The sequence below is a fragment of the Arachis stenosperma genome, chromosome 8 (assembly GCF_014773155.1).
Source record: "Arachis stenosperma cultivar V10309 chromosome 8, arast.V10309.gnm1.PFL2, whole genome shotgun sequence".
In the NCBI taxonomy this organism is placed as follows: domain Eukaryota; kingdom Viridiplantae; phylum Streptophyta; class Magnoliopsida; order Fabales; family Fabaceae; genus Arachis; species Arachis stenosperma.
In genome coordinates, this window is record NC_080384.1 from 1,695,975 (window position 1) to 1,719,761 (window position 23,787).

Below are 23,787 nucleotides of genomic sequence, written 5' to 3' on the forward strand. Positions count from 1 at the left end.
TTGGTGAAGATTGAAGACCATTACATCCCTACTGATTTCATAGTCCTAGAGACTGGGAAGTGCATGGATGAATCCATCATCCTTGGCAGACCCTTCCTAGCCACAGCAAAGGCTGTGATTGATGTTGATAGAGGAGAGTTGATCATTCAAGTGAATGAAGAATCCTTGGTGTTTAAGGCCCAAGGACATCCCTCTATCATCATGGAGAGGAAGCATGAAGAGCTTCTCTCAAAACAGAGCCAAGCAGAGCCCCCACAGTCAAACTCTAAGTTTGGTGTTGGGAGGCCACAACCAAACTCTAAGTTTGGTGTTGAACCCCCACATTCAAACTCTAAGTTTGGTGTTGGGAGGTTCCAACACGGTTCTGAGCATTTCTGAGGCTCCATGAGAGTCCTCTGTCAAGCTAATGACATTAAAGAAGCGCTTGTTAGGAGGCAACCCAATGTTTTATAGTTAACTATTTTCTTTTGTTATTTTATCTTTTTTGTAGGTTGATGATCATAAGAAGTCACAAAAACAATGAAAAAAACAAAAACAGAATGAAAAACAAGAAGAAAAACAGCACACCCTGGAGGAGAAGAAGCTGGCGTTCAAACGCCAGTAATGCTAGCTGTTGGGCGTTTAACGCCCAGTCTGGCACCATTCTGGGCGTTTAACGCCAGAAAGGGGCACCAGACTGGCGTTAAACGCCAGTAAAGGGCAACAACCTGGCGTTAAACGCCAGGAATGGGCACCAGCCCGGCGTTTAACGCCAGTAATAGCTCAAAACGTGATTTTGAGCAACATTTGGTGCAGGGATGACTTTTTCTTGACACCACAGGATCTGTGGACCCCACAGGACCCCACCATCACTCTCTCTCTTCTTCCCCCACTCACCAATCACCTCAATACCTCTTCCCCAAAAACCCTTCACCTATCAAATCTCATCTTTTTACCACTCACATCCATCCTTCATAAATCCCCACCAACCTCACCCTTCAAATTCAAACCACTTTCCCTCCCAAACCCACCCATAATGGCCGAACCATTACCCCCCCTCTCTCCTATATATACCCCTCTTCAACCCTTCATTTTCACACAATCTAAACACCCCTTCTTTCCCTTCTTGACCGAACACACCACCTTCTCCCTCTTCCTCATTTCTTCTTCTTCTACTCTCTTCTTTCTTCTTTTGCTCGAGGACGAGCAAACATTTTAAGTTTGGTGTGGTAAAAGCGTTGCTTTTTCGTTTTTCCATAACCATTTATGGCATCCAAGGCCGGAGAAACCTCTAGAAAGAGGAAAGGGAAGGCAAAAGCTTCCACCTCCGAGTCATGGGAGATGGATAGATTCCTCTCAAGGGTGCATCAAGACCACTTCTATGAAGTTGTGGCCTTGAAGAAGGTGATCCCCGAGGTCCCCTTTTCACTCAAAAAGGGTGAATATCCGGAGATCCGCCATGAGATCCGAAGAAGAGGTTGGGAAGTACTCACCAACCCCATTCAACAAGTCAGAATCTTGATGGTTCAAGAGTTCTATGCCAATGCATGGATCACCAAGAACCATGACCAAAGTGTGAACCCGAATCCAAAGAATTATCTCACTATGGTTCGGGGGAAATACTTGGATTTTAGTCCGGAGAGTGTGAGGGTGGCGTTCAACTTGCCTCTGATGCAAGGAGATGAGCATCCTTACACTAGAAGGGTCAACTTTGATCAAAGGTTGGACCAAATCCTCACAACCATAGGTGAAGAGGGCGCACAATGGAAGCAAGATTCAAGAGGAAAACCGGTTCAATTAAGAAGGCATGACCTCAAGCCCGTGGCTAGAGGATGGTTAGAGTTCATACAACGCTCAATCATTCCCACTAGCAACCGGTCCGAAGTTACCATAGACCGGGCCATCATGATCCATAGCATCATGATTGGAGAAGAAATAGAGGTTCATGAGGTTATAGCCCAAGAACTCTATAAGGTGGCGGACAAGACCTCCACCTTGGCAAGGTTAGCCTTTCCTCACCTCATTTGTCACCTCTGTTATTCAGTTGGAGTTGACATAGAGGGAGATACCCCCATTGATGAGGACAAGCCCATCACCAAGAAAAGGATGGAGTACACAAGAGACCCCTCTCATCAAGAGATCCCTGAGATTCCTCAAGGGATGCACTTTCCTCCACAAAACTATTGGGAGCAACTAAACACCTCCCTAGGAGAATTGAGTTCCAACATGGGACAACTAAGGGTGGAGCATCAAGAACACTCCATTCTCCTCCATGAAATTAGAGAAGACCAAAGAACCATGAGGGAGGAGCAACAAAGACAAGGAAGAGACATTGAGGAGCTCAAGCACTCCATAGGATCTTCAAGAGCAAGAAAGAGCCGCCATCACTAAGGTGGACCCATTCCTTGATTTCCTTGTTCTTTATTCTTCTGTTTTTCGATTTTTATGCTTGTCCATGTTTGTGTCTTGTGATCATTAGTGTCTTAGTGTCTATGCCTTAAAGTTATGAATATCCTATGAATCCATCACCTTTCTTTAATAAAAACGTGCTTAATTGAAAAGGAAAGAATTGCATGAATTCTGAATTTTATAATAGTTTAATTATTTTGATGTGGTGGCAACACTTTTGTTCTCTGAATGTATGCTTGAACAGTGCATATGTCTTTTGAACTTGTGGTTCATGAATGTTGGCTCTTGAAAGAATGATGAAAAAGGAGACATGTTACTGAGGATCTGAAAAATCATTAAAAATGATTCTTGAAGCAAGAAAAAGCAAAAAAAAAAAAAACCGAAAAAAAAAAGAAGAAAGAATAAGAAAGAAATAAAGTTGTGATCCAAGGCAAATAAGAGTGTGCTTAAGAACCCTGGACACCTCTAATTGGGGACTTTAGCAAAGCTGAGTCACAATCTGAAAAGGTTCACCCAATTATGTGTCTGTGGCATGTATGTATCCGGTGGTAATACTGGAAGACAGAGTGCTTCGGGCCACAGCTAAGACTCAATAAATAGCTATGTTCAAGAATCATCATACTTTACTAGGAGAATCATTAACACTATCTGGATTCTAAGTTCCTAAAGAAGCCAATCATTCTGAATTACAAGGGATAGAGTGAGATGCCAAAACTATTCAGAGACAAAGAGCTAAAAGCCCCGCTCATCTAATTAATACTGATCTTCATAGATGTTTTTGGAGTTCATTGCATATTCTCTTCTTTTTATCTTATTTGATCTTCAGTTGCTTGGGGACAAGCAACAATTTAAGTTTGGTGTTGTGATGAGCGGATAATTTGTATGCTTTTTGGCATTGTTTTTAGTATATTTTTAGTATGATCTAGTTAGTTTTTAGTATATTTTTATTAGTTTTTAGTTAAAATTCACTTTTCTGGACTTTACTATGAGTTTGTGTGTTTTTCTGTGATTTCAGGTATTTTCTGGCTGAAATTGAGGGACCTGAGCAAAAATCTGATCCAGAGACTCAAAAGGACTGCAGATGCTGTTGGATTCTGACCTCCCTGCACTCGAAGTGGATTTTCTGGAGCTACAGAAGGCCAATTGGCGCGCTCTCAACGGCGTTGGAAAGTAGACATCCTGGGCTTTCCAGAAATATATAATAGTCCATATTTTGCCCAAGATTTGATGGCCCAAACCGGCGTTCAAAGTCACCTCAAGAAATTCCAGCGTTAAACGCCGGAACTGGCACCTAATTGGGAGTTAAACGCCCAAACTGGCACTAAAGCTGGCGTTTAACTCCAAGGAGAGTCTCTACACGAAATTGCTTCATTGCTCAGCCCAAGCACACACCAAGTGGGCCCGGAAGTGGATTTTTATGTCATTTACTCATCTATGTACTAGTTTTCTATAAGTAGGACCTTTTACTATTGTATTAAGAGACTTTTGGTAGCTATCTTTGTTTTATGCTATCTTAGACCTTTGGGAGGCTGGCCATTCGGCCATGCCTAGACCTTGTTCTTATGTATTTTCAACGGTGGAGTTTCTACACACCATAGATTAAGGTGTGGAGCTCTGCTGTACCTCGAGTATTAATGCAATTACTATTGTTCTTCCATTCAATTCCACTTGTTCTTTGTCCAAGATATCACTTGTTCTTCAACTTGATGAAGGTGATGATTGACGCCCATCACCATTCTCACCCATGAACAAGGTGACTGACAACCATTCTTGTTCTACAAGCATCTGAGGCTTAGTGAATATCTCTTGGATTCCTGATTGCACGATGCATGGTTGATCGCCTGACAACCGAGTGCTCGCCTGACAAACGAGCCAACCATTCCGTGAGATCAGAGTCTTCGTGGTATAGGCAAGAACTGATGGCAGCATTCAAGAGAATCCGGAAGGTCTAACCTTGTCTGAGGTATTCTGAGTAGGATTCAATGACTGAATGACTGTGACGTGCTTCAAACTCCTAGCAGGCTAGGGCGTTAGTGACAGACGCAAAAGTATCGATGGATATTATTCCGGCCTGACCGAGAACCGACAGCTGAATTCCGCTATGCCGTGACAGGACATATGCAATCGCTTTCACTGAGAGGATGGGAGGTAGCTGCTGACAACAGTGAAACCCTACACGAGCTTGCCATGGAAAGGAGTAAGAAGAATTGGATGAAGACAGTAGGAAAGCAGAGAGACGGAAGAGAAGGCATCTTCATACACTTGTCTGAAGCTCTTACACCAATGATATACATAAGTATCACTATCTTTATCTTTATATTATTTTCGTTCATCATCATATACAATTGAGTTTGCCTGACTAAGATTTACAAGATGACCATAGCTTGCTTCAATGCTAACAATCTCCGTGGGATCGACCCTTACTCACGTAAGGTATTACTTGGACGACCCAGTGCACTTGCTGGTTAGTTGTGCGAAGTTGTGTAATGCCATGGAATTGAACCACCAAGTTTTTGGAGTTCATGACCAGGGATTATGAGAGTTGTGAAAAGTATTGTTCACAATTTCGCGCACCACGTCGCCGACGCGTCCGCGTCATAGGTGCGTTAGGAAGAAAATAAATTGAACAGAGAGTCACGCAAAAGCGTGGCTGGAGACGTGCCTTTGACACAAATTGGCCCACGCGACCGCATTGATGACGCGTCCGCGTCATGTGGGAAAAATGCTTCCCACGCGTCTGCGTCACCCACGCGAACGCGTGCCTCAAAATCAACGTAAAAAGGGTGTATGGCCAAAAGTTGAGCTCGAATTGGGCTGGACTCGTGCTAGAAGCACAAGCCTTGCCACGCGTACGCATGCCCCACGCGTCCGCGCCATTTTCAAATTCAGGCTATCCACGCGATCACGTCAACCACGCGATCGTGTCACCCAAGGATTTGGCAATATGCATTTCAAACAGAGAGTTGCGCGACCGCGAGGCTTCCCTCACGCTAATGGCACAAATCGATCCACGCGACTGCGTGGATGACGCGTCCGCGTCATTTCATAGAAGCGCTATCCGCGCGAACGCGTTACTCACGCGTCCGCGTCACAAGCGGCGCACAGCTTATCCAGATCAGCCAAATATCTTATCTTTTCTGCCCCAAATCTAAATCTTTTCTTTCCCTTCTTATTTCTTTCTTCCTTCCTTTTTTTTCTTTCTTTTTTCTTTTAATTGGTGTTGGAAATTTATTTGGGTCATTATTTTGCTTGTGGATTGTTAAGAAATTGTTTGACAATTATATATCATTTTTTTAAGGGTGCTTGCATGTTCAATTTAATACTTTCCATACCTTATTTAATATGCATGCTTTGTGTTTGTGAAATTGCCCGTATGGCATTGTGCATTCTTAATTATTCTATCCTTCTACTCTAATACCTGCTTTTCACAAAACCCTTTCCAATATTTTATTAATTAAATATAATTGTCAATACAAACGTTATTGTTAGTTTCTCACGACTAATAATACATTATGCCTTTTAATGCTTGATTTATGCTACTCATGCCTTTGCCAGCATGCCAATAAACATCTTGCATCTAACTGCCTCAATTTATCATGCCTTGTTTCCATTGTTGTCCTGATTTCATGGAGTCGCGCCCATGTGTTAACGACATTCTTCTTTACCTTGGCATGATTATCACTCGTACTGCCCTCCTCTCTGCTCTATCCCTTTGACTTCATGTCCCTTTCTCTTCTCCCTTTTCAGGATGGCCACCGGGAAGGGTAAAGAGAAAGACTCTACAACGAGCACCGGCGGAGGAACCACAACTCCCGCCCACCTGCACATCTTTGCATGCACCGAGGACGGTGCAATCTTTAAGTGTGGGGAGGTTGATACCGATCTCCACGGGCTAGTTAGTCCCTAAAGTCTTTAAAGTGAGTTTAAAGAATCCTAAAGGTAATTTTTTTATGGTTATACAGTAAATATTTCCATTTTATTTCTTTACTCTCACTGCATTCACTTTTCCTACTGAGAACATGCGAGGATGACGTTCTCATCCCCCTACAGATCTTCTGTTTTCAGCGACAAGTTCAGGAATTCTTGGCAAGGAGCCGTGACCGGTCCACAACATTTGATATATATGTATTTGTATTTTCTGTATTTGGTTTAATCTTAGATTTCAATTTTTCCCTCTTCGTTCTTGGTTTACAAATTTTAGAGGGGTAGGACTTATAATTGAGGATTCTTGAATAAGTTTATGTATATATATATATATATATATATATATATATATATATATATATATATATATATATATATATATATACTGTTGTGATTAAGTGATTAAAGTAAAAACTTTCTGTTTTCTTAATTAATGTTTCGGTTCGTATTTGCAAAGGCTCAATACTAAATAAACATAGTATATAACTAAAGGAATATCGCTCAGACTTTTAGTACGATCATGAGGTGCTAAAAGTAAGAGTGTTACATGCTAAACCTGATATTGTTTTCTTTTTAACACTTATAGGTGTTTCTCATCTTAGTACACCACCAATGATTAATACATCTGTGCCTAGAAGTCAGGGCAATGTAATCATTGCACCAAAACCAATTCGCGTGACTCTTGACCTTGTTACCGGAGTGGAGGATTTGTCTCAGCCATGGACTTGGTCCTCAACTTATCAAATGGCTATTTGCTCGCAAACTTCTGTTAAATTGTCTTTGTAAAGTTTTAGTCCAAACACAGTAGGAAGAGGAGGAGAGGGGGGAGGAGGGAGAGTTAGGCAGAAGAGCTTGTTTGTAACCCCCATTCTGTATTATACATTTATGTTTATTTTATATTATTTGATTAATTTAGTTAAAAATACAGAATGGGGGTTACATTTGAGTAGGCATTTTCCACCAAAGCATCTCCAAAACAAATTTTAGCTACATTTTTCAAGAGTTGCTGAATGAGTAATTTTCTTGTAGTAATAAATCCTAATTGAATAAAAAATATGTACATAAAATTTAAATTATTTTAAGATTTATTTATTTTTTCACTTTTTTACTTATTTAAACTAAAAAAAATTAGTTGATAATATGATTTTTCTAATAAAATCTAGACTTAAAATTTTCGTTTTACATTGAGAAATATATTTTTAAAAAACAAGTTTAAATCAATTTTTTATTAGAAGGCACGCAATAGCGGAAGAGCTTGTTTGATAATCAGATGAAAGAGCTAAAAAATAACTACCAAAGACAACAAATCCCACATTATCATTCTTTAAATTCATAGCTGTCAAGAACGGAACGGTTCATCAAGCCTAAACTCATACGCTTCTTCTATTGGCTTTTATCTCTTTCGGGTTCGACGAGTTGCTGTGAGTAACTTCACTTCATCAAGCCAGGAAAGAAGCTCGACATCCTATTAGAATAGTTTCTTTATTTAGCTAAAATTTTTCAAATTTATATTATACAAAAATGAAAAGATTCTAAAATGAAATTTTGATGATGAAATCTTTCTGGATTTTATCCATAATTTAATGTAATATAAACCACTTTAATTTACAAAGTGAAGCTTATATTAATTGTGAAGAGAAAAAATCTTTGAATGAAATGAAATCTTTCTAGAAGTTCCTTTAATCTAATGTAATCTAAAATACTCTAATCTAAAGTGAAGTTTTTATAAATGTGTTATTTAAGAATTAAACCAAACAAAAAACTAAACCAAGAAATTAAAAAGAAGAAGAAGAAGAAGAAACTAAACCAAGAAACTAAGAAGAAGAAGAATGAATGAAGACTTACAAAACGCAGGAATGATTGAAGAGGAAATAGATGATGCTCTTTTACTGATGGATATGAAGGACGATGCAGCAATAACTGAAAAGGAGCTAGATGCTCTTTTAATGATGGTTACCAAGGTGATCGAATATCTGCTTGCCTTAGACGATAATCAACCACTGCATTCTTGGGATGACACTCTTTCTAAGATGGATATGGAGTATAACGCACGAATGATTAAATAGGAATTGGATGCTCTTTTAATGATGGATACGAAGGAGATGAAAGATCTGCCGGCCTTGGATGATAATCAACCACCGCATTTTTGGGATGGCAACAAATAGATTGAGATGGTTCTTGATGATGAGTGTTTACCGGAAGCTATGGAGAACCGAGAGGAGACATAAGCTACCAAGCATACTCAGCCTTAGCCTCAGCTTCAGCTGCATACAACGAACATGGAATAGCAATGTGCTATTGACGTTGATGTTAATCAACCTCCTCAGCTAGAATCTTCGCCTCAGCCTTGGTCCCATCTTCTGCCTCAACCTCGGCTTCAGTCTCAGCATCAACCCAAGTCACAGACGGATATAAGCAACATGACAGATCAATTTTTTTCTGACACTTGGGGTTATCAACCACCGTTAGAGCTGATTGCCGAAGTGGGTGATCATCAACCATTTCAATCTCAATCGCAACCTCAGGTCTGGACTTGGGAGGAGAACAAAGCCTTTGAGTTGGTTATCGCCAATTGTTTCCAAGATGCTATACACAATTGCTGGGAGACCGTGGTTGCTCGCCTCCCCGGAAAGACTCCGGCGCCATCTCCCTCTATTTCCTGTTCTCCTTTTTCCCTCTCTTCCCCTCTGTTTCAGTGAGTGTGGGTGAGTTGTGTTGAGTGTGCGTGTGTGTGTTTGCCGTGGGTGAGTGAGGGGGAGGGCAGCGTGTGTGTGGGTTATAGTGGGGGAGAAGTGAGTGAGTATGTGTAAGTGTGTTAGGATTTGGGGTGGTGTGGGTTAGTTTAGGTATTTTTATTAAAAATAGGTGTAGTAGTATAATTTGTATGAAATAAATAAAAAGTAGGATAATAATAAAAATCAAATTAAGTATAAAGTATCTATTTTTAAAAATACCTTTTAATTACCAATCTTTAAATAATTTTTAATTAAATACCAATTTAATAAAAATTAGAGATAAGTAAATTAATTATTCTCTTTTATTTATAAAATAAGGTTAAAAATCTAAATATTTAAAATTAAGGCATATAAAATATCACTATTTTTTTTCAATTATAAGAACTCTAAATAATAAATAAGAATTTATTCAACTTATATATAAAAATTTCTAAAAATATAGTCTTAAATAAATATAATTGATCATAAATCATTTATTAATAACTTTTTAAAATTAGGAGTCTTACAACCGTCGTTTTTCCATCCACATCACTATCTTCTTCAACATAACGTCGGCGACGTTTTGCACAAAACGTCAATGACATTTTCTGTGCATAGCTAACACGTGGCTGACGGACTCTCTTTTTTCAGCGTGAAGTTTTTTCACTGTAGTAACCATCTTCTCTTTTCCATTTCTTCTTCTTCTCTTTCCAATTCCACAAAACGGCTCTCTTCCATCATTCTTATTCTTACCCCACAAAAACAAGCAAACGGAAACACTCATACTTATCAGTCACCACAACTAAACCAAAGCCATTCAGGTAAATACTTGTATACCTTAGTTGTTGGTTTTTTTTTTTTTTTTTAAACTGAAAGTGTGAACAAGAATTTTTAAAAAATAAGGTAATGTTTTGTAATTTAAGGTTATTTTGTTATTAACTAATAGTAAGTTAATTAATTGTTAGTACATTTTTTTAGGTTATTTTGTTATTAACTAATAGTAAGTTAATTGTTAGTAGTAGTAAGTATAGTTGTTAGTTAGTGTTAGGGTTAATTTTAGTAAGTTAACTATTGTTAGTGACTTAGTGTTAGTGTTAGCGTTAGGTTAGTGTTATTTAAAATAACTGTTTTCAAAAAACAAGATTTTTTATATATTAATAATTGATTATTATTAATGTTTGGTCTTTTTTTTAAGAAATTTTTTACTTTATAATTCATTTATAATTTTATTAATTAAAAAACAGAATTAAAAAAGAATTAGTTAATAATTTTAAATTTTTTTTAATTTACATAAAATATTAGTTTTAATAATTATTAATTTATATTTTAGTTTTGCGTGAAATATTTAATTAAATCTGAATTATTATAAAAAATATTAAAAATAGAATTATTTAATAATTATTTTAATTTATTTTATTTTACATATAATATTACTTTCGATTATTATTAATTTATGTTTTTAGTGATGTTAGTTTTGGTTGAAATATCTTCTAATTAAATCTGAACTATTATTAGAAAATAGAATTAATTATAGTTACGTTACCATTATTATTATTAATTTTTAGAATATATTAATTTTGGTTTTATTTTGGAATGTTTTTTCAAAAAAAAAAAAACAACAGAACTATTAACGTTAACAATTAGGATAGATATATTTAAGAATTTTCATTCATTTCAAATATTTTTTAGAAAAATATTTTAATTATTCATATGTTTTTTTAATGTAGAGTTTAAAAAAGAAAAAGATGTAAAAACGTGACATCATACATGCTGAAGATCATATTATAAAATATCTTCGACATTCTGTATATGTAAGTAAATTTTGTGTTTACTGTAGTAGTTAATAATTAGTAGTTTATTTAGTAATCATCAATTATTAGAATATGTAGTGATTTAGTAAGTGTTGAATATAATAATAGTCATGAATTGGTTATAGTGATTTACTGTTAATTATTATTTTTTGTTTTCAGGGTTCAAAAAATTTGCACACGAGACACTTACACCAAATAGACTCATATGATAATAGAATGGAAGAACAACTGAGAGCAATCAGGTTCGATTATGTTTCTTAAATTGGAGGATCGTGTCTCATAGGCCGACTGTAGACGCACTGGTTGAAAGGTGGTGTCCGGAAACGCACACGTTTCATCTTCCACACGGTGAGTGCACGGTCACTTTGGAGAACGTCGCAATTATTCTTGGACTCCGAACTGACGGTTTACCGGTGACTGGATCAACCGATCACAGTACAAGTGGGTTAGAAAATAAGTGCTTGACCCAATTTGGTGTTGCTCCTAGGCCGAACGACCACAAAGGAAGCGGAATCAAGCTGGCATGGTTCCACACCCTAAAGCGGCACCAACATTTGACTGATCAAGTAAGTAAGGAAATTTTCGTGAAATATCACATAATGTGTCTATTTGGTACGACATTATTTAGTGACAAGTCTAGAATCTCTGTGCACTGGAAGTATTTACCGATGCTTCGTGACTTTTCTGAAATTCATAAGTTTAGTTGGGGTTCTGCTTGCCTTGCGAACATGTATCGATCATTATGTCAGGTATCAAGATATGATTACAAGGACATGGATGGTCCTCTGGCATTGCTCCATGTGTGGGCTTGGATACGAATGCCGACAATAAGGCCTCTACCGGTGGATACCAGCTTTCCAATCGCTTGCAGGTAATATTTAACTAAGTTGTCGATTTTGTTATTTTTGTTGTATTAATTACTTTCTAATATGAACATGATATGGCAGGTAGAATGATTATCAACCCACCACTGAGCACTATAAAAATTGGACAACTTCTGACGTCAAGAGAAGGTTGGACGATCTTCCTTTGGATGGAATGCATGTTTTGTTGCTAAGACCTTTTGTTATATTGAATTAAATTGATGACTGGTGCACTTATACCTTTGAGGTTTGATATGTTTTTTCAGTTTGTGTGGGACGCATACAGTCCCAATCAGGTTACGTCTCATGTTATTCCATTTGACATTAACAACGGTGTAAATCTTTGGAGTGCAACGGTACCTTTAATATGTTTTGAGGCTGTGGGGTGGCATCTGACTGATAGGATTAGAAGGCAGTTTGGCTTTTATCAAGATCCCCCAGTCGAAGCTATGAAACTTGGAGCGTCCCATAACATAGTGCTGACAAGTTCAAAGAATAAGAATTGGGGCGTAGAACACGCAGTATGGATCTCACAATGGTTAAATAGTTCTGTGTGTGTCTTAACAGGTGAATATGTCGACAACTATCAACTATCTGACTAGTACATGGACTGGTATATTGGTAAATTCGATGATCACATGCGGCTCTCCGAGCTTGCTGAGCAAGAGAAAGAATGTCAACAAGAGCAACCACATCAGTGAAAACAACAACCTCAGCAAGAACAACCACCTCAACAACAAGACCACCTCGGCAAGAACAACCACTAGTTTCATAGTCGTATGCATACACACCATATCCATACCTACCATATCAACAAACATATCCATATGGACAACAATATCCACACCCACGGTACTTTCAGGAATATGCACAACCTTCCACCCAACCTTTCATACAGCCACCATACTCACAACCATATCCACATTATCCACCCCACCATACACACAGGAATATACACAACCTTTCACCCATCCTTCCTTATAGCCATATGGTCAGCTATCTACCATGTGTGAGGCATACAAGCCGACACAGGCACTGCAAGGTACATTGACACACTTACTAGGCATAGTGGCACAAGATGAGGATCAATATAGACACATTATTAATTGGGTCCAGGATCCCAAGTCATCTCAGTGGGTTAATGATTTATACTCTATCCAGGACACTCTACAGGTGCGAGTAGCTGACGTTATGGATGCGAGGCATCCACTGCGAGCCTATTCTGAGCATTCTAGGGCAAGAACTTCCATTGATTCAGTTAGGAGTGTCCACAGAGGGATTAGATGTCGCCAAAGTCTGACACAAATTTCTATGCCTGAGGATGACGAGGAGGAGAATGAGGATACAGTTAATGAGAGTCCTGGAGGTGAGGATGTGGTTGATGAGATTCTTGCAAATGAGGATGAGGTTGATCAACCTGGTACAGGTGATGATGTCGTGGGTGACAAGTCTGGTTCAGGTAATTTAATTGTTATTGTTGACTATAATTGTATTTATCATTGATCTATATTGGAATTTGTGTTGGTGTGTATTGATCATGACTATATTTGTGTTATCCTACAGATGTCCAAGGTAAAGGTTACAACCTTAGGGTTGATCCGGCCCGTAAGAGTCAATCTAAATGGAGCCCGCCATTGATCAAAAAGAGGGTCAAAAAGGGATGCTCTAAGGTGCCCGAAATCGTAAAGAAAAGTATATTTAAATGAGTTAGCTCGGTTGTTTATGATTTAGGATCAGGGAATGTAATTTTATGTTATTATTTTAATTCTCTACCCATCTTGTTGTTTTATTTAATTCTCTAATCAAAGTAAACTTGAAAATTAACTTAAGCAAAGTAACCGTCACATGACTCAATACAAATATAAGGCTAGATAAAGTGTTGGATACACCTCAAATGACAAACAACAATTGAACTTAATACTATATAAAATGACAGAAATGACTAAGATTACAAACTACAATTGAATATCATACTAAATAAAATATTAGAAACAACTAAGGTCATAGACTATGAATTTAGAGCCGATCCACTAGCACTAGCATCACCACGGTGCAGGCATCTGCTTCAGCTATGACCCTCACCGCCACAAAGCCTACAACGCCTAGGACCACGTAGATCACGAATATCCATCTCATTCAAGTAATGAGTTTTCTTAGGATGACCTTTGGCCACTTGCTTAAGGTGGGAATTAGATACTAGTCTTGGTCCTTGATGCACAGACCATGTTGTTAGATTTTCTAGTGGCCTAAATCGGGTTTTGTATACCTTTCGGATCTCTCCCATCATGTAAACCTCGTGCACATACTGTTTCCAATCCAGGCACTGGTTTGCACAGTAGGCAAAACACATGGCAACATGAAAATTCGATCCATCTGAAATTCACCACAATCACAATGCTGAAGGCTCAAGTTTACTGCAAACTCCAAACTACTAGGCATCTCGCGCACTTCAAAGACCTCGTTCTGCCTATCAAATAAGTTAACTTGGATGTTCCCCGCCAAGCATTAATTTGACAGAATTTTCTGAGTTGCATATTCAGAGAATAGTTCTCTTGCACTTATACGAGCCTCAGCCTCAGCTCTCTTCCTTCTGAACAACGCATTTAGCCTGTAAAAAGTTACCTTAAAAAGGGCTGTGATCAGAAGATCGCATACCCCTTTCATTACTCCATTAATGCACTCCACTAGGTTAGTTGTCATATGGCCCCAACAATGTCCACTAACATCTGCTGATGAGCGGATATTTTATACGCTTTTTGGGGGTATTTTCATATAATTTTTAGTAGGATTTAGCCACTTTTCAGTATATTTTTATTAGTTTTTGTGCAAATATCATATTTCTGGACTTTACTATGAGTTTGTGAGTTTTTCTGTAATTTCAGGTATTTTCTGGCTGAAATTGAGGGTCCTGAGCAAAAATCTTATTCAGAGGCTGAAAAAGGACTGCAGATGCTGTTGGATTCTGACATCCCTGCACTCAAAGTTGATTTTCTGGAGCTACAAAACTCCAAATGGCACGCTCTCGATTGTGTTGGAAAGTAGACATTCAGATCTTTCCAGCAATATATAATAGTTCATACTTTGCGCGAGTTTTGATGACGTAAAATGGCGTCAAAATGCCAGCTCTCTGCCCTTTTCTGGCGTCAAAACGCCAGAACTGGCATAAAAGTTGGAGTTAAACGCCTAAACTGGAACCAAAGCTGGCGTTTAACTTAGGAATAGCCTATGCACGTGAAAGCTCCAATGCTCAGTCCCAGCACACACCAAGTGGGTTCCAGAAGTGGATTTCTGCACCACCTATCTTAGTTTACTCATTTTCTGTAAACCTAGGCTACTAGTTGAGTATAAAAACTACTTTTAGAGATTTATTTTGTACCTCATGACATTTTCACATTTTACATTGTATCTCTATAGCATGAGTCTCTAAACTCCATTGTTGGGGGGTGAGGAGCTCTGTTGTGTCTCGATAGATTAATGCAATTACCACTGTTTTCTATTCAATCACGCTTGTTTCCATTCTAAGATATTCATTCGCACTTAAATGTAATGAATGTGATGATCCGTGACACTCGTCACCATTCTCAACCTATGAACGCGTGCCTGACAACCACCTCCGTTCTATCTTCGATTGAATGTATATCTCTTGGGTTCCTGGTTCACGAATTTGAGTACCTCTCTTGACAACAGAGTGTTCGAATTCTTGCATCCAGAGTCTTCGTGGTATAAGCTAGAATTATTGGCGGCCATTCCTGAGATCCGAAAAGTCTAAACCTTGTCTGTGGTATTCCGAGTAGGATCTGGGAAGGGATGACTATGACAAGCTTCAAACTCGTGAGTGTTGGGTGTAGTGACAGACGCAAAAGGATCACTGGATTCTATTCCAACATGATCGAGAACTGACAGATGATTAGCCATGCGGTGACAGCGCACATGGACCATTTTTACTGAGAGGATGGGAAGTAGCCATTGACAACGGTGACACCCTACATACAGCTTGCCATGGAAAGAACCTTGTGTGTGTGAAGAAGAAGACAGTAGGAAAGCAGAGATTCAGAGACATAGCATCTCCAAAACTCCAATCTATTCTCCATTATTGAATCACAAGTACTTTTTATTTCATGTTCTTTTATTTTATTGCAAACAAAAACCCTTTTTATTATTAATCTCCTGACTAAGAGTTACAAGGTAACCATAGCTTGCTTCAAGCCGACAATCTCTGTGGGATCGACCCTTACTCACGTAAGGTATTACTTGGACGATCCAATGCATTTGCTGGTTAGTTGTGTGGAAATGCAAGTGTGATTGCAATTTTGTGCACCAAGTTTTTGGCGCCGTTGCTGGGGATTGTTCGAGTTTGAACAACTGACGGTTCATCTTGTTGCTTAGATTAGGAAAATTTTGTCTTTTGGGTCAGAGTCTTTTATTTTCTTTTCAAAATTTTTCAAAAATTTATTATTTTCTTTTAGATTCTTCTGTTTGAGTCTAGTTTCATGTTTTAAGTTTGGTGTTTTCTTGTTAGTTTTTATTTAATTTCCGAAAATTTATTTTTTGTTTTCTAAAAATTTTAAGTTTGGTGTTCTTTTTATGTTGTTGAATCCTTTGAGTCTTTGAATTTTTGTTCTTTGTGTTCTTGTGAATCTTCAAAGTGTTCTTGAGTCCTTCTTGTGTTTTGATCTTAAAATTTTTAAGTTTGGTGTTCCTTGGTGTTTCCTCCAAATTTTCGAAAATTTTGCATTAAATTAGTCATCAATTTGAAAAAAATCAAATCTTTTTAAATTGTCTTTTCAAAGTATTCCTAACCACTTTCTCTTTCTTCATTTTTTCAAAAATTCTCATAAAAAATTTTCAAATATTTTTTTACTTTATTTTTTTAGTTTCCAACTTTCTTTTATTATTAATTTTTTCGAAATATATATATATATATATATAATAAAATAAATAAAATAAATCCACATCATCTCCCTTTCTCCATCATGGAACTAAGTGGAAATGAACAGTCCAAAAGGACCCTGGGGTCATATGCTAACCTCGCTACTGCTTCATGTGGGAGTAGTATCTGTATACCCTCCATCGGAGTCAGTAATTTTGAGTTGAATCCTCAGCTCATTATCATGGTGCAGCAAAATTGCCAGTATTCTGGTCTTCCACAGGATGAACCTACTGAGTTTCTGGCACAGTTCTTACAAATTGCTGACACAGTACATGATAAGAAAGTAGACCAGGATATCTACAGATTATTACTATTTCCATTTGCTGTAAAAGACCAAGCTAAGAGGTGGTTAAATAACCAACCTAAGGCCAGCATAAGGACATGGAAACAGCTGTCAGAAAAATTTTTGAATCATTATTTCCCTCCCAAGAGGATGACACAGCTAAGGCTGGACATCCAAGGCTTTAAGCAAGAGGATAATGAATCCCTTTACAACACCTGGGAGAGGTACAGAGAGATGTTGAGGAAATGCCCCTCTGAAATGTTTTCAAAATGGGTGCAGTTAAACATCTTCTACTATGGGCTTACAGAAAAAGCTCAAATATCTCTAGACCACTCAAATGGTGGATCTATACACATGAGAAAGACAATTGAAGAGGCTCAAGAGCTTATAGATACTGTTGCTAGAAATTAGCATCTGTACTTGAGCAGTGAGTCCTCCATGAAGGAAGAGGCTAAAGCAGTATCTACTGACCTTAGTCTCCCAGAAAAAGTTGCTGAACTCAACCAGCAATTACTTACTCTGACAAAACAGTTAGCAGGATTTAAAGAAATGTTACAAGATACTCAGGATGCTAATAAGAATATGGAAGCACAACTTGACCAGACAAGACGACAGTTATCTAAACAAATAACAGAAGAATGTCAAGTTGTTCAATTAAGGAGTAGAAAAATATTAAATACAAAAACTCAAAGCAGCAGAAAGCCAAGGAAAGAACAGCTGACAAAGGATGAACATAATACTACCCAAAATCCCTCTGAGGACAATAAGAGCCCAGAAAGGAATGATTCTGGCGTCCAAACGCCAGAAAAGGGTGACAAACTGGCATTAAATGCCCAGTGGACGCCCAGTTCTGGCGTTCAAACACCAGAAAAGGGTGAAAAGTTGGCGTCAAACGCCAATTTCATGTTCAATTCTTGCGTTCAAATGCCAGAACAGGGTAGGAATCTGGCGTTAAATGCCAATCCAGCGTCCAATCCTGGTGTTCAAACGCCAGTAAGGAATCAGACACCCGCAAGTGCTGATAATAACTCCCTCAAGAAGGCGTCTCAGCCTGCTTCTGTAGGAAATAAACCTGCAGCAACCAAGGTTAAAGAATATAAAGCCAAAATACCTTATCCTCAGAAACTCTGCTAAGCGGAACAGGATAAGCAATTTGCCCGCTTTGCAGACTATCTCAGGACTCTTGAAATAAAGATTCCATTTGCAGAAGCACTTGAGCAAATACCCTCTTATGCTAAGTTCATGAAAAAAATCTTAAGCCATAAGAAGGATTAGAGAGAAACTAAAAAAGTTTTTCTCACTGAAGAATGCAGTGCAGTCATTCTAAAAAGCTTACCAGAGAAGCTTAAAGATCTTGGAAGCTTTATAATACCATGCACATTAGAAGGAATTTGCACCAAGACAGCTCTATGTGATATTGAGGCAAGTATCAACCTAATCCCAGCATCCACTATCAGAAAGCTTGGTTTGACCGAAGAGATCAAACCAACCCGGATCTGTCTTCAACTTGCTGATGGCTCCATTAAATACCCATCAGGCATAATTGAGGACATGATTGTCAAGGTTGGGCCATTTGCCTTTTCCACTGACTTTGTAGTGCTAGAAATGGAGGAGCACAAGAGTGTAACTCTCATTCTAGGAAGACCTTTCCTAGCAACTGGACACACTCTCATTGATGTCCAAAAGGGGGAAGTGACCCTGAGAGTCAATGAGGATGAGTTTAAGTTGAATGCTGTTAAAGCTATGCAGTATCCAGACACACCAAAAGACTACATGAAAGTGGATCTTATTGACTCTCTGGTAGAAGAAGTCAATATGACTGAGAGTCTCGAATCAGAGCTAGAGGACATACTTAAAGATGTTTAGCCTGATCTGGAGGAGCTAGAGGAAACAGAGGAACCTCTGAAAATTCCTCAATTAGAGGAAAAACACCCCAAACCCAAGCTCAAACCACTACCACCATCCCTAAAATATGCATTTCTAGGAGAAGACAACACTTTTTATGTGATCATAAGCTCTACCTTAAAGCCACAGGAAGAGAAGACACTGATTCAAGTGCTAAAGACACACAAGACAGCTCTTGGGTGGTCCATAAGTGATCTTAAGGGCATTAGCCCAGCTAGATGCATGCACAAGATTCTCTTGGAGGATAATGCTAAGCCAGTGATACAACCACAAAGGCGGCTGAATCCAACCATGAAGGAAGTGGTGCAGAAAGAGGTCACTAAACTACTAGAGGCTAGGATTATTTATCCTATTTCTGATAGCCCATGGGTGAGCCCTGTCCAAGTCATCCCCAAGAAAGGAGGAATGACAGTAGTGCATAATGAAAAGAATGAACTGGTTCCTACAAGAACAGTTACAGGGTGGCGCATGTGTATTGACTACAGAAGACTCAATACAGCCACCAGAAATGATCATTTTCCTTTACCATTCATAGACCAGATGCTAGAAAGACTAGCAGGTCATGACTATTACTGCTTTTTGGATGGCTATTCAGGCTACAACCAAATTACAGTAGATCCCCAGGATCAAGAGAAAATAGCATTCACATGTCCATCTGGGGTATTTGCCTACAGAAGGATGCCATTTGGTCTGTGTAATGCACCTGCAACCTTTCAGAGATGCATGCTCTCTATTTTCTCTGATATGGTGGAAAATTTTCTGGAAGTCTTCATGGATGACTTCTCAGTATATGGAGACTCATTCAGCTCCTTGATGAGCGGATAATTTATACGCTTTTTGGCATTGTTTTTAGTATGTTTTTAGTAGTTTTAGTTGAGTTCTTAGTATATTTTTATTAGTTTTTAGTTAAAATTCACTTTTCTGGACTTTACTATGAGTTTGTGTGTTTTTCTGTGATTTCAGGTATTTTCTGACTGAAATTGAGGGATCTGAGCAAAAATCTGATCCAGAGACTGAAAAGGACTGCAGATGCTGTTGGATTCTGACCTCCCTGCACTCGAAGTGGATTTTCTGGAGCTACAGAAGCCCAATTGGCGCGCTCTCAACGGCGTTGGAAAGTAGACATCCTGGGCTTTCCAGCAATATATGATAGTCCATACTTTGCCCAAGATTTGATGGCCCAAACCGGCGTTCAAAGTCACCTCAAGAAATTCCAGCGTTAAACGCCGGAACTGGCACCTAAATGGGAGTTAAACGCCCAAACTGGCATAAAAGCTGGCGTTTAACTCCAAAAAGAGTCTCTACACGAAAATGCTTCATTGCTCAGCCCAAGCACACACCAAGTGGGCCCGGAAGTGGATTTTTATGTCATTTACTCATCTCTGTACACCCTAGGCTACTAGTTTCTTATAAATAGGACCTTTTACTATTGTATTTTCATCTTGGTTCTTCTGGTTCCCTCTCTGGGGCCGAAACCAATGATCACTTTTGTTCTTATGTATTTTCAACGGTGGAGTTTCTACACACCATAGATTAAGGTGTGGAGCTCTGCTGTACCTCAAGTATTAATGCAATTACTATTGTTCTTCTATTCAATTCCGCTTGTTCTTTGTCCAAGATATCACTTGTTCTTCAACTTGATGAAGGTGATGATTGACGCCCATCATCATTCTCACCCATGAACAAAGTGACTGACAACCACTCTTGTTCTACAAGCATCTGAGGCTTAGTGAATATCTCTTGGATTCTTTAATCGGAATCTTCGTGGTATAGGCAGGACCTGATGGCGGCATTCAAGAGAATCCGGAAGGTCTAAACCTTGTCTGTGGTATTCTGAGTAGGATTCAATGATTGAATGACTGTGACGTGCTTCAAACTCCTGAGGGCGGGGCGTTAGTGACAGACGCCAAAAGAATCAATGGATTCTATTCCGGTCTGATTGAGAACCGACAGATGAATTCCGCTATGCTGTGACGGAGCATATGCAATCGCTTTCACTGAGAGGATGGGAGGTAGCTGCTGACAACAGTGAAACCCTACACGAGCTTGCCATGGAAAGGAGTAAGAAGGATTGGATGAAGGCAGTAGGAAAGCAGAAAGACGGAAGGGAAGGCATCTTCATACGCTTGTCTGAAGCTCTTACACCAATGATATACATAAGTATCACTATCTTTATCTTTATATTATTTTCGTTCATCATCATATATAATTGAGTTTGCCTGACTAAGATTTACAAGGTGACCATAGCTTGCTTCATACCAACAATCTCCGTGGGATCGACCCTTACTCACGTAAGGTATTACTTGGACGACCCAGTGCACTTGCTGGTTAGTTGTGCGAAGTTGTAGTGATCACAATTTCGTGCACCAAGTTTTTGGCGCCGTTGCCGGGGATTGTTCTTGTGTATGGACAACTGACGGTTCATCTTGTTGCTTAGATTAGGTATTTTTTTTTTCAGAGTTCTTAAGAATGAATTCTAGTGTTTCAAGGTGATGTTCTTATCATCACCAAAGCTGATTGATCCTCATCAATTTAGCTCTTGAATGCAATGTCCTGCTGAAGCTTGGCTAGCTATGTCTAATTCCTTTAGACTAAAGCTTTAGACTAACATTGCATGATTCCTGGAATTCTCATTAAGAATTTTGATACCTTTATTTTCCTTTTCACTTAATTTTCGAAAAAGCACAAAAAAAAATTACAAAATCATAAAATCCAAAAATATGTCTTGTTTGAGTCTAGAGTCTCATCTTAAGTTTAGTATCAATTGCATGTTTCTATTCTTATTGCATTCATGCATGTGTCCTCATTGATCTTCAAGTTGTTCTTGATGATTTTCTTGTTTTGATCTTTGAATTCTATTGACTTGAGTGTTTTGTGTTTCTCATATGCATCCTCATGTAGTTAGTGTCAATAGTATACAAACTGCTAAGTTTGGTGTCTTGCATGCATTGTTATTTGATTCTTGTTGCATTTTAATTATTAAAAATCCAAAAATATTTTTAATTTGTGTCTTTTCAAGTCAATGATACAAAGAATTGAAGATTCAGAACATACTGCAGAGGAATTATACAGAAAAAGCTGAGCATTCAAAAATGCCCAGTGAAGAAGGCAGACTGGCGTTTAAACGCCAGCCAGGGCACCTGGTTGGGCGTTTAACGCCCAAAGAGGTAGCATTTTGGGCGTTAAACGCCAGAATGTATACCATTCTGGGCGTTTAACGCCATGATGGTGGCAGGGGGAAGATTTTGTTTTTCAAATCAATTTTTTTCAAGTTTTCAAAGTTTTTCAAAATCAAATCTTTTTCAAATCATATCTTTTCAATCAAATGTTTTCAAAATCAATTTCTTTCCTTTTTCAAAGATACTTACTAACAATTAATGATTTGATTGAACGTTTTTTGCCTTTTCTGTTAAGGAAGGTTTTATGTTTGAATCATATCTTTTCTTGTTAGGCAAGTCATTAATTTTTAAAATCATATCTTTTCAAATTGTTTTCAAATCATATCTTTTAAAATTGTTTTCAAATCATATCTTTTCAATTACATCTTTTTAAAACCAATCATATCTTCTTAACCACATCTTTTTCAAAATAGTTTTCAATCAAATCTTTTTAATTTCTAATTTCAAAATCTTTTTCAAAAATCACTTGATTTCTTTTTCACTCTTATTTTCGAAAATCAATTAAGTGTTTTTCCAAATGTTTTCAAAATCTTTTACTTAAATTTTCGAAAATTACTTCCCTTCTTCTCACATCCTTCTATTCATGGACTAACACTATTCTTTAATGCAAAATTTGAACTCCATCTTCTTTGATAAGTTCGAATTTTCTACCTCTGTCTTCCATTTTTCTTTTCCTCTGACACCTCAAGGAATCTCTATACAGTGACATAGAGGATTCCATATTTTCTTGTTCTCTTCTCTTTCATATGAGCAGGAACAAAGACAAAGGCATTCTTGTTGAAGCTGACCCTGAACCTGAAAGGACCTTGAAGAGAAAGCTAAGAGAAGCCAAAATACAACTCTCTTTAGAGGACCTGACCGAATTCTTCAAAGAAGAAGAACACATGGCAGTCGACAACAACAATAATGCCAACAATGCAAGGAAGGTGCTGGGTGACTTTACTGCACCTACTCCCAACTTCTATGGGAGAAGCATCTCTATCCCTGCCATTGGAGCAAACAACTTTGAGCTTAAGCCTCAATTAGTTTCTCTAATGCAACAGAATTGCAAGTTCCATGGACTTCCAATGGAAGATCCTCATCAGTTCTTAGCTGAATTCTTGCAAATCTGTGACACAGTCAAGACTAATGGGGTTGACCCTGAGGTCTATAGACTGATGCTATTCCCTTTTGCTGTAAGAGACAGAGCTAGAATATGGTTGGACTCTCAACCTAAAGAAAGCCTGGACTCTTGGGAAAAGCTAGTCAATGCCTTCTTGGCAAAGTTCTTTCCACCACAAAGATGGAGTAAGCTTAGAGTGGAAGTCCAAACCTTCAGACAGAAGGATGGAGAATCCCTCTATGAAGCTTGGGAAAGATACAAACAATTAATCAGAAAATGTCCCTCAGACATGCTTTCTGAATGGAGCATCATAGGTATTTTCTATGATGGTCTCTCTGAACTATCCAATATGTCTTTGGATAGCTCTGCTGGAGGATCTCTTCATCTGAAGAAGACGCCTACAGAAGCTCAAGAGCTCATTGAAATGGTTGCAAATAACCAATTCATGTACACTTCTGAAAGGAATCCTGTGAACAATGGGACTAGTCAGAAGAAAGGAGTTCTTGAGATTGACACTCTGAACGCCATTTTGGCTCAGAACAAGATATTGACTCAACAAGTCAATTTGATTTCTCAAAGTCTGTCTGGAATGCAAAATGCACCAAGCAGTACTAAGGATGCTTCATCTAAGGAAGAAGCTTATGATCCTGAGAACCCTTCAATGGAAGAGGTGAATTACCTAGGAGAA

At 38.3% G+C, this 23,787-nt stretch overlaps 1 non-coding gene across 1 annotated transcript; it reads right to left on the reverse strand.

Moving 5' to 3' along the window:
• Positions 1 to 23,286: 23,286 nt before the first annotated feature.
• On the reverse strand, positions 23,287 to 23,394 carry LOC130947023 (small nucleolar RNA R71). Its single transcript, XR_009072438.1, has one exon. It is a non-coding gene; the product is annotated as a small nucleolar RNA R71 (small nucleolar RNA).
• Between the last annotated feature and the right edge of the window lie 393 nt (positions 23,395 to 23,787).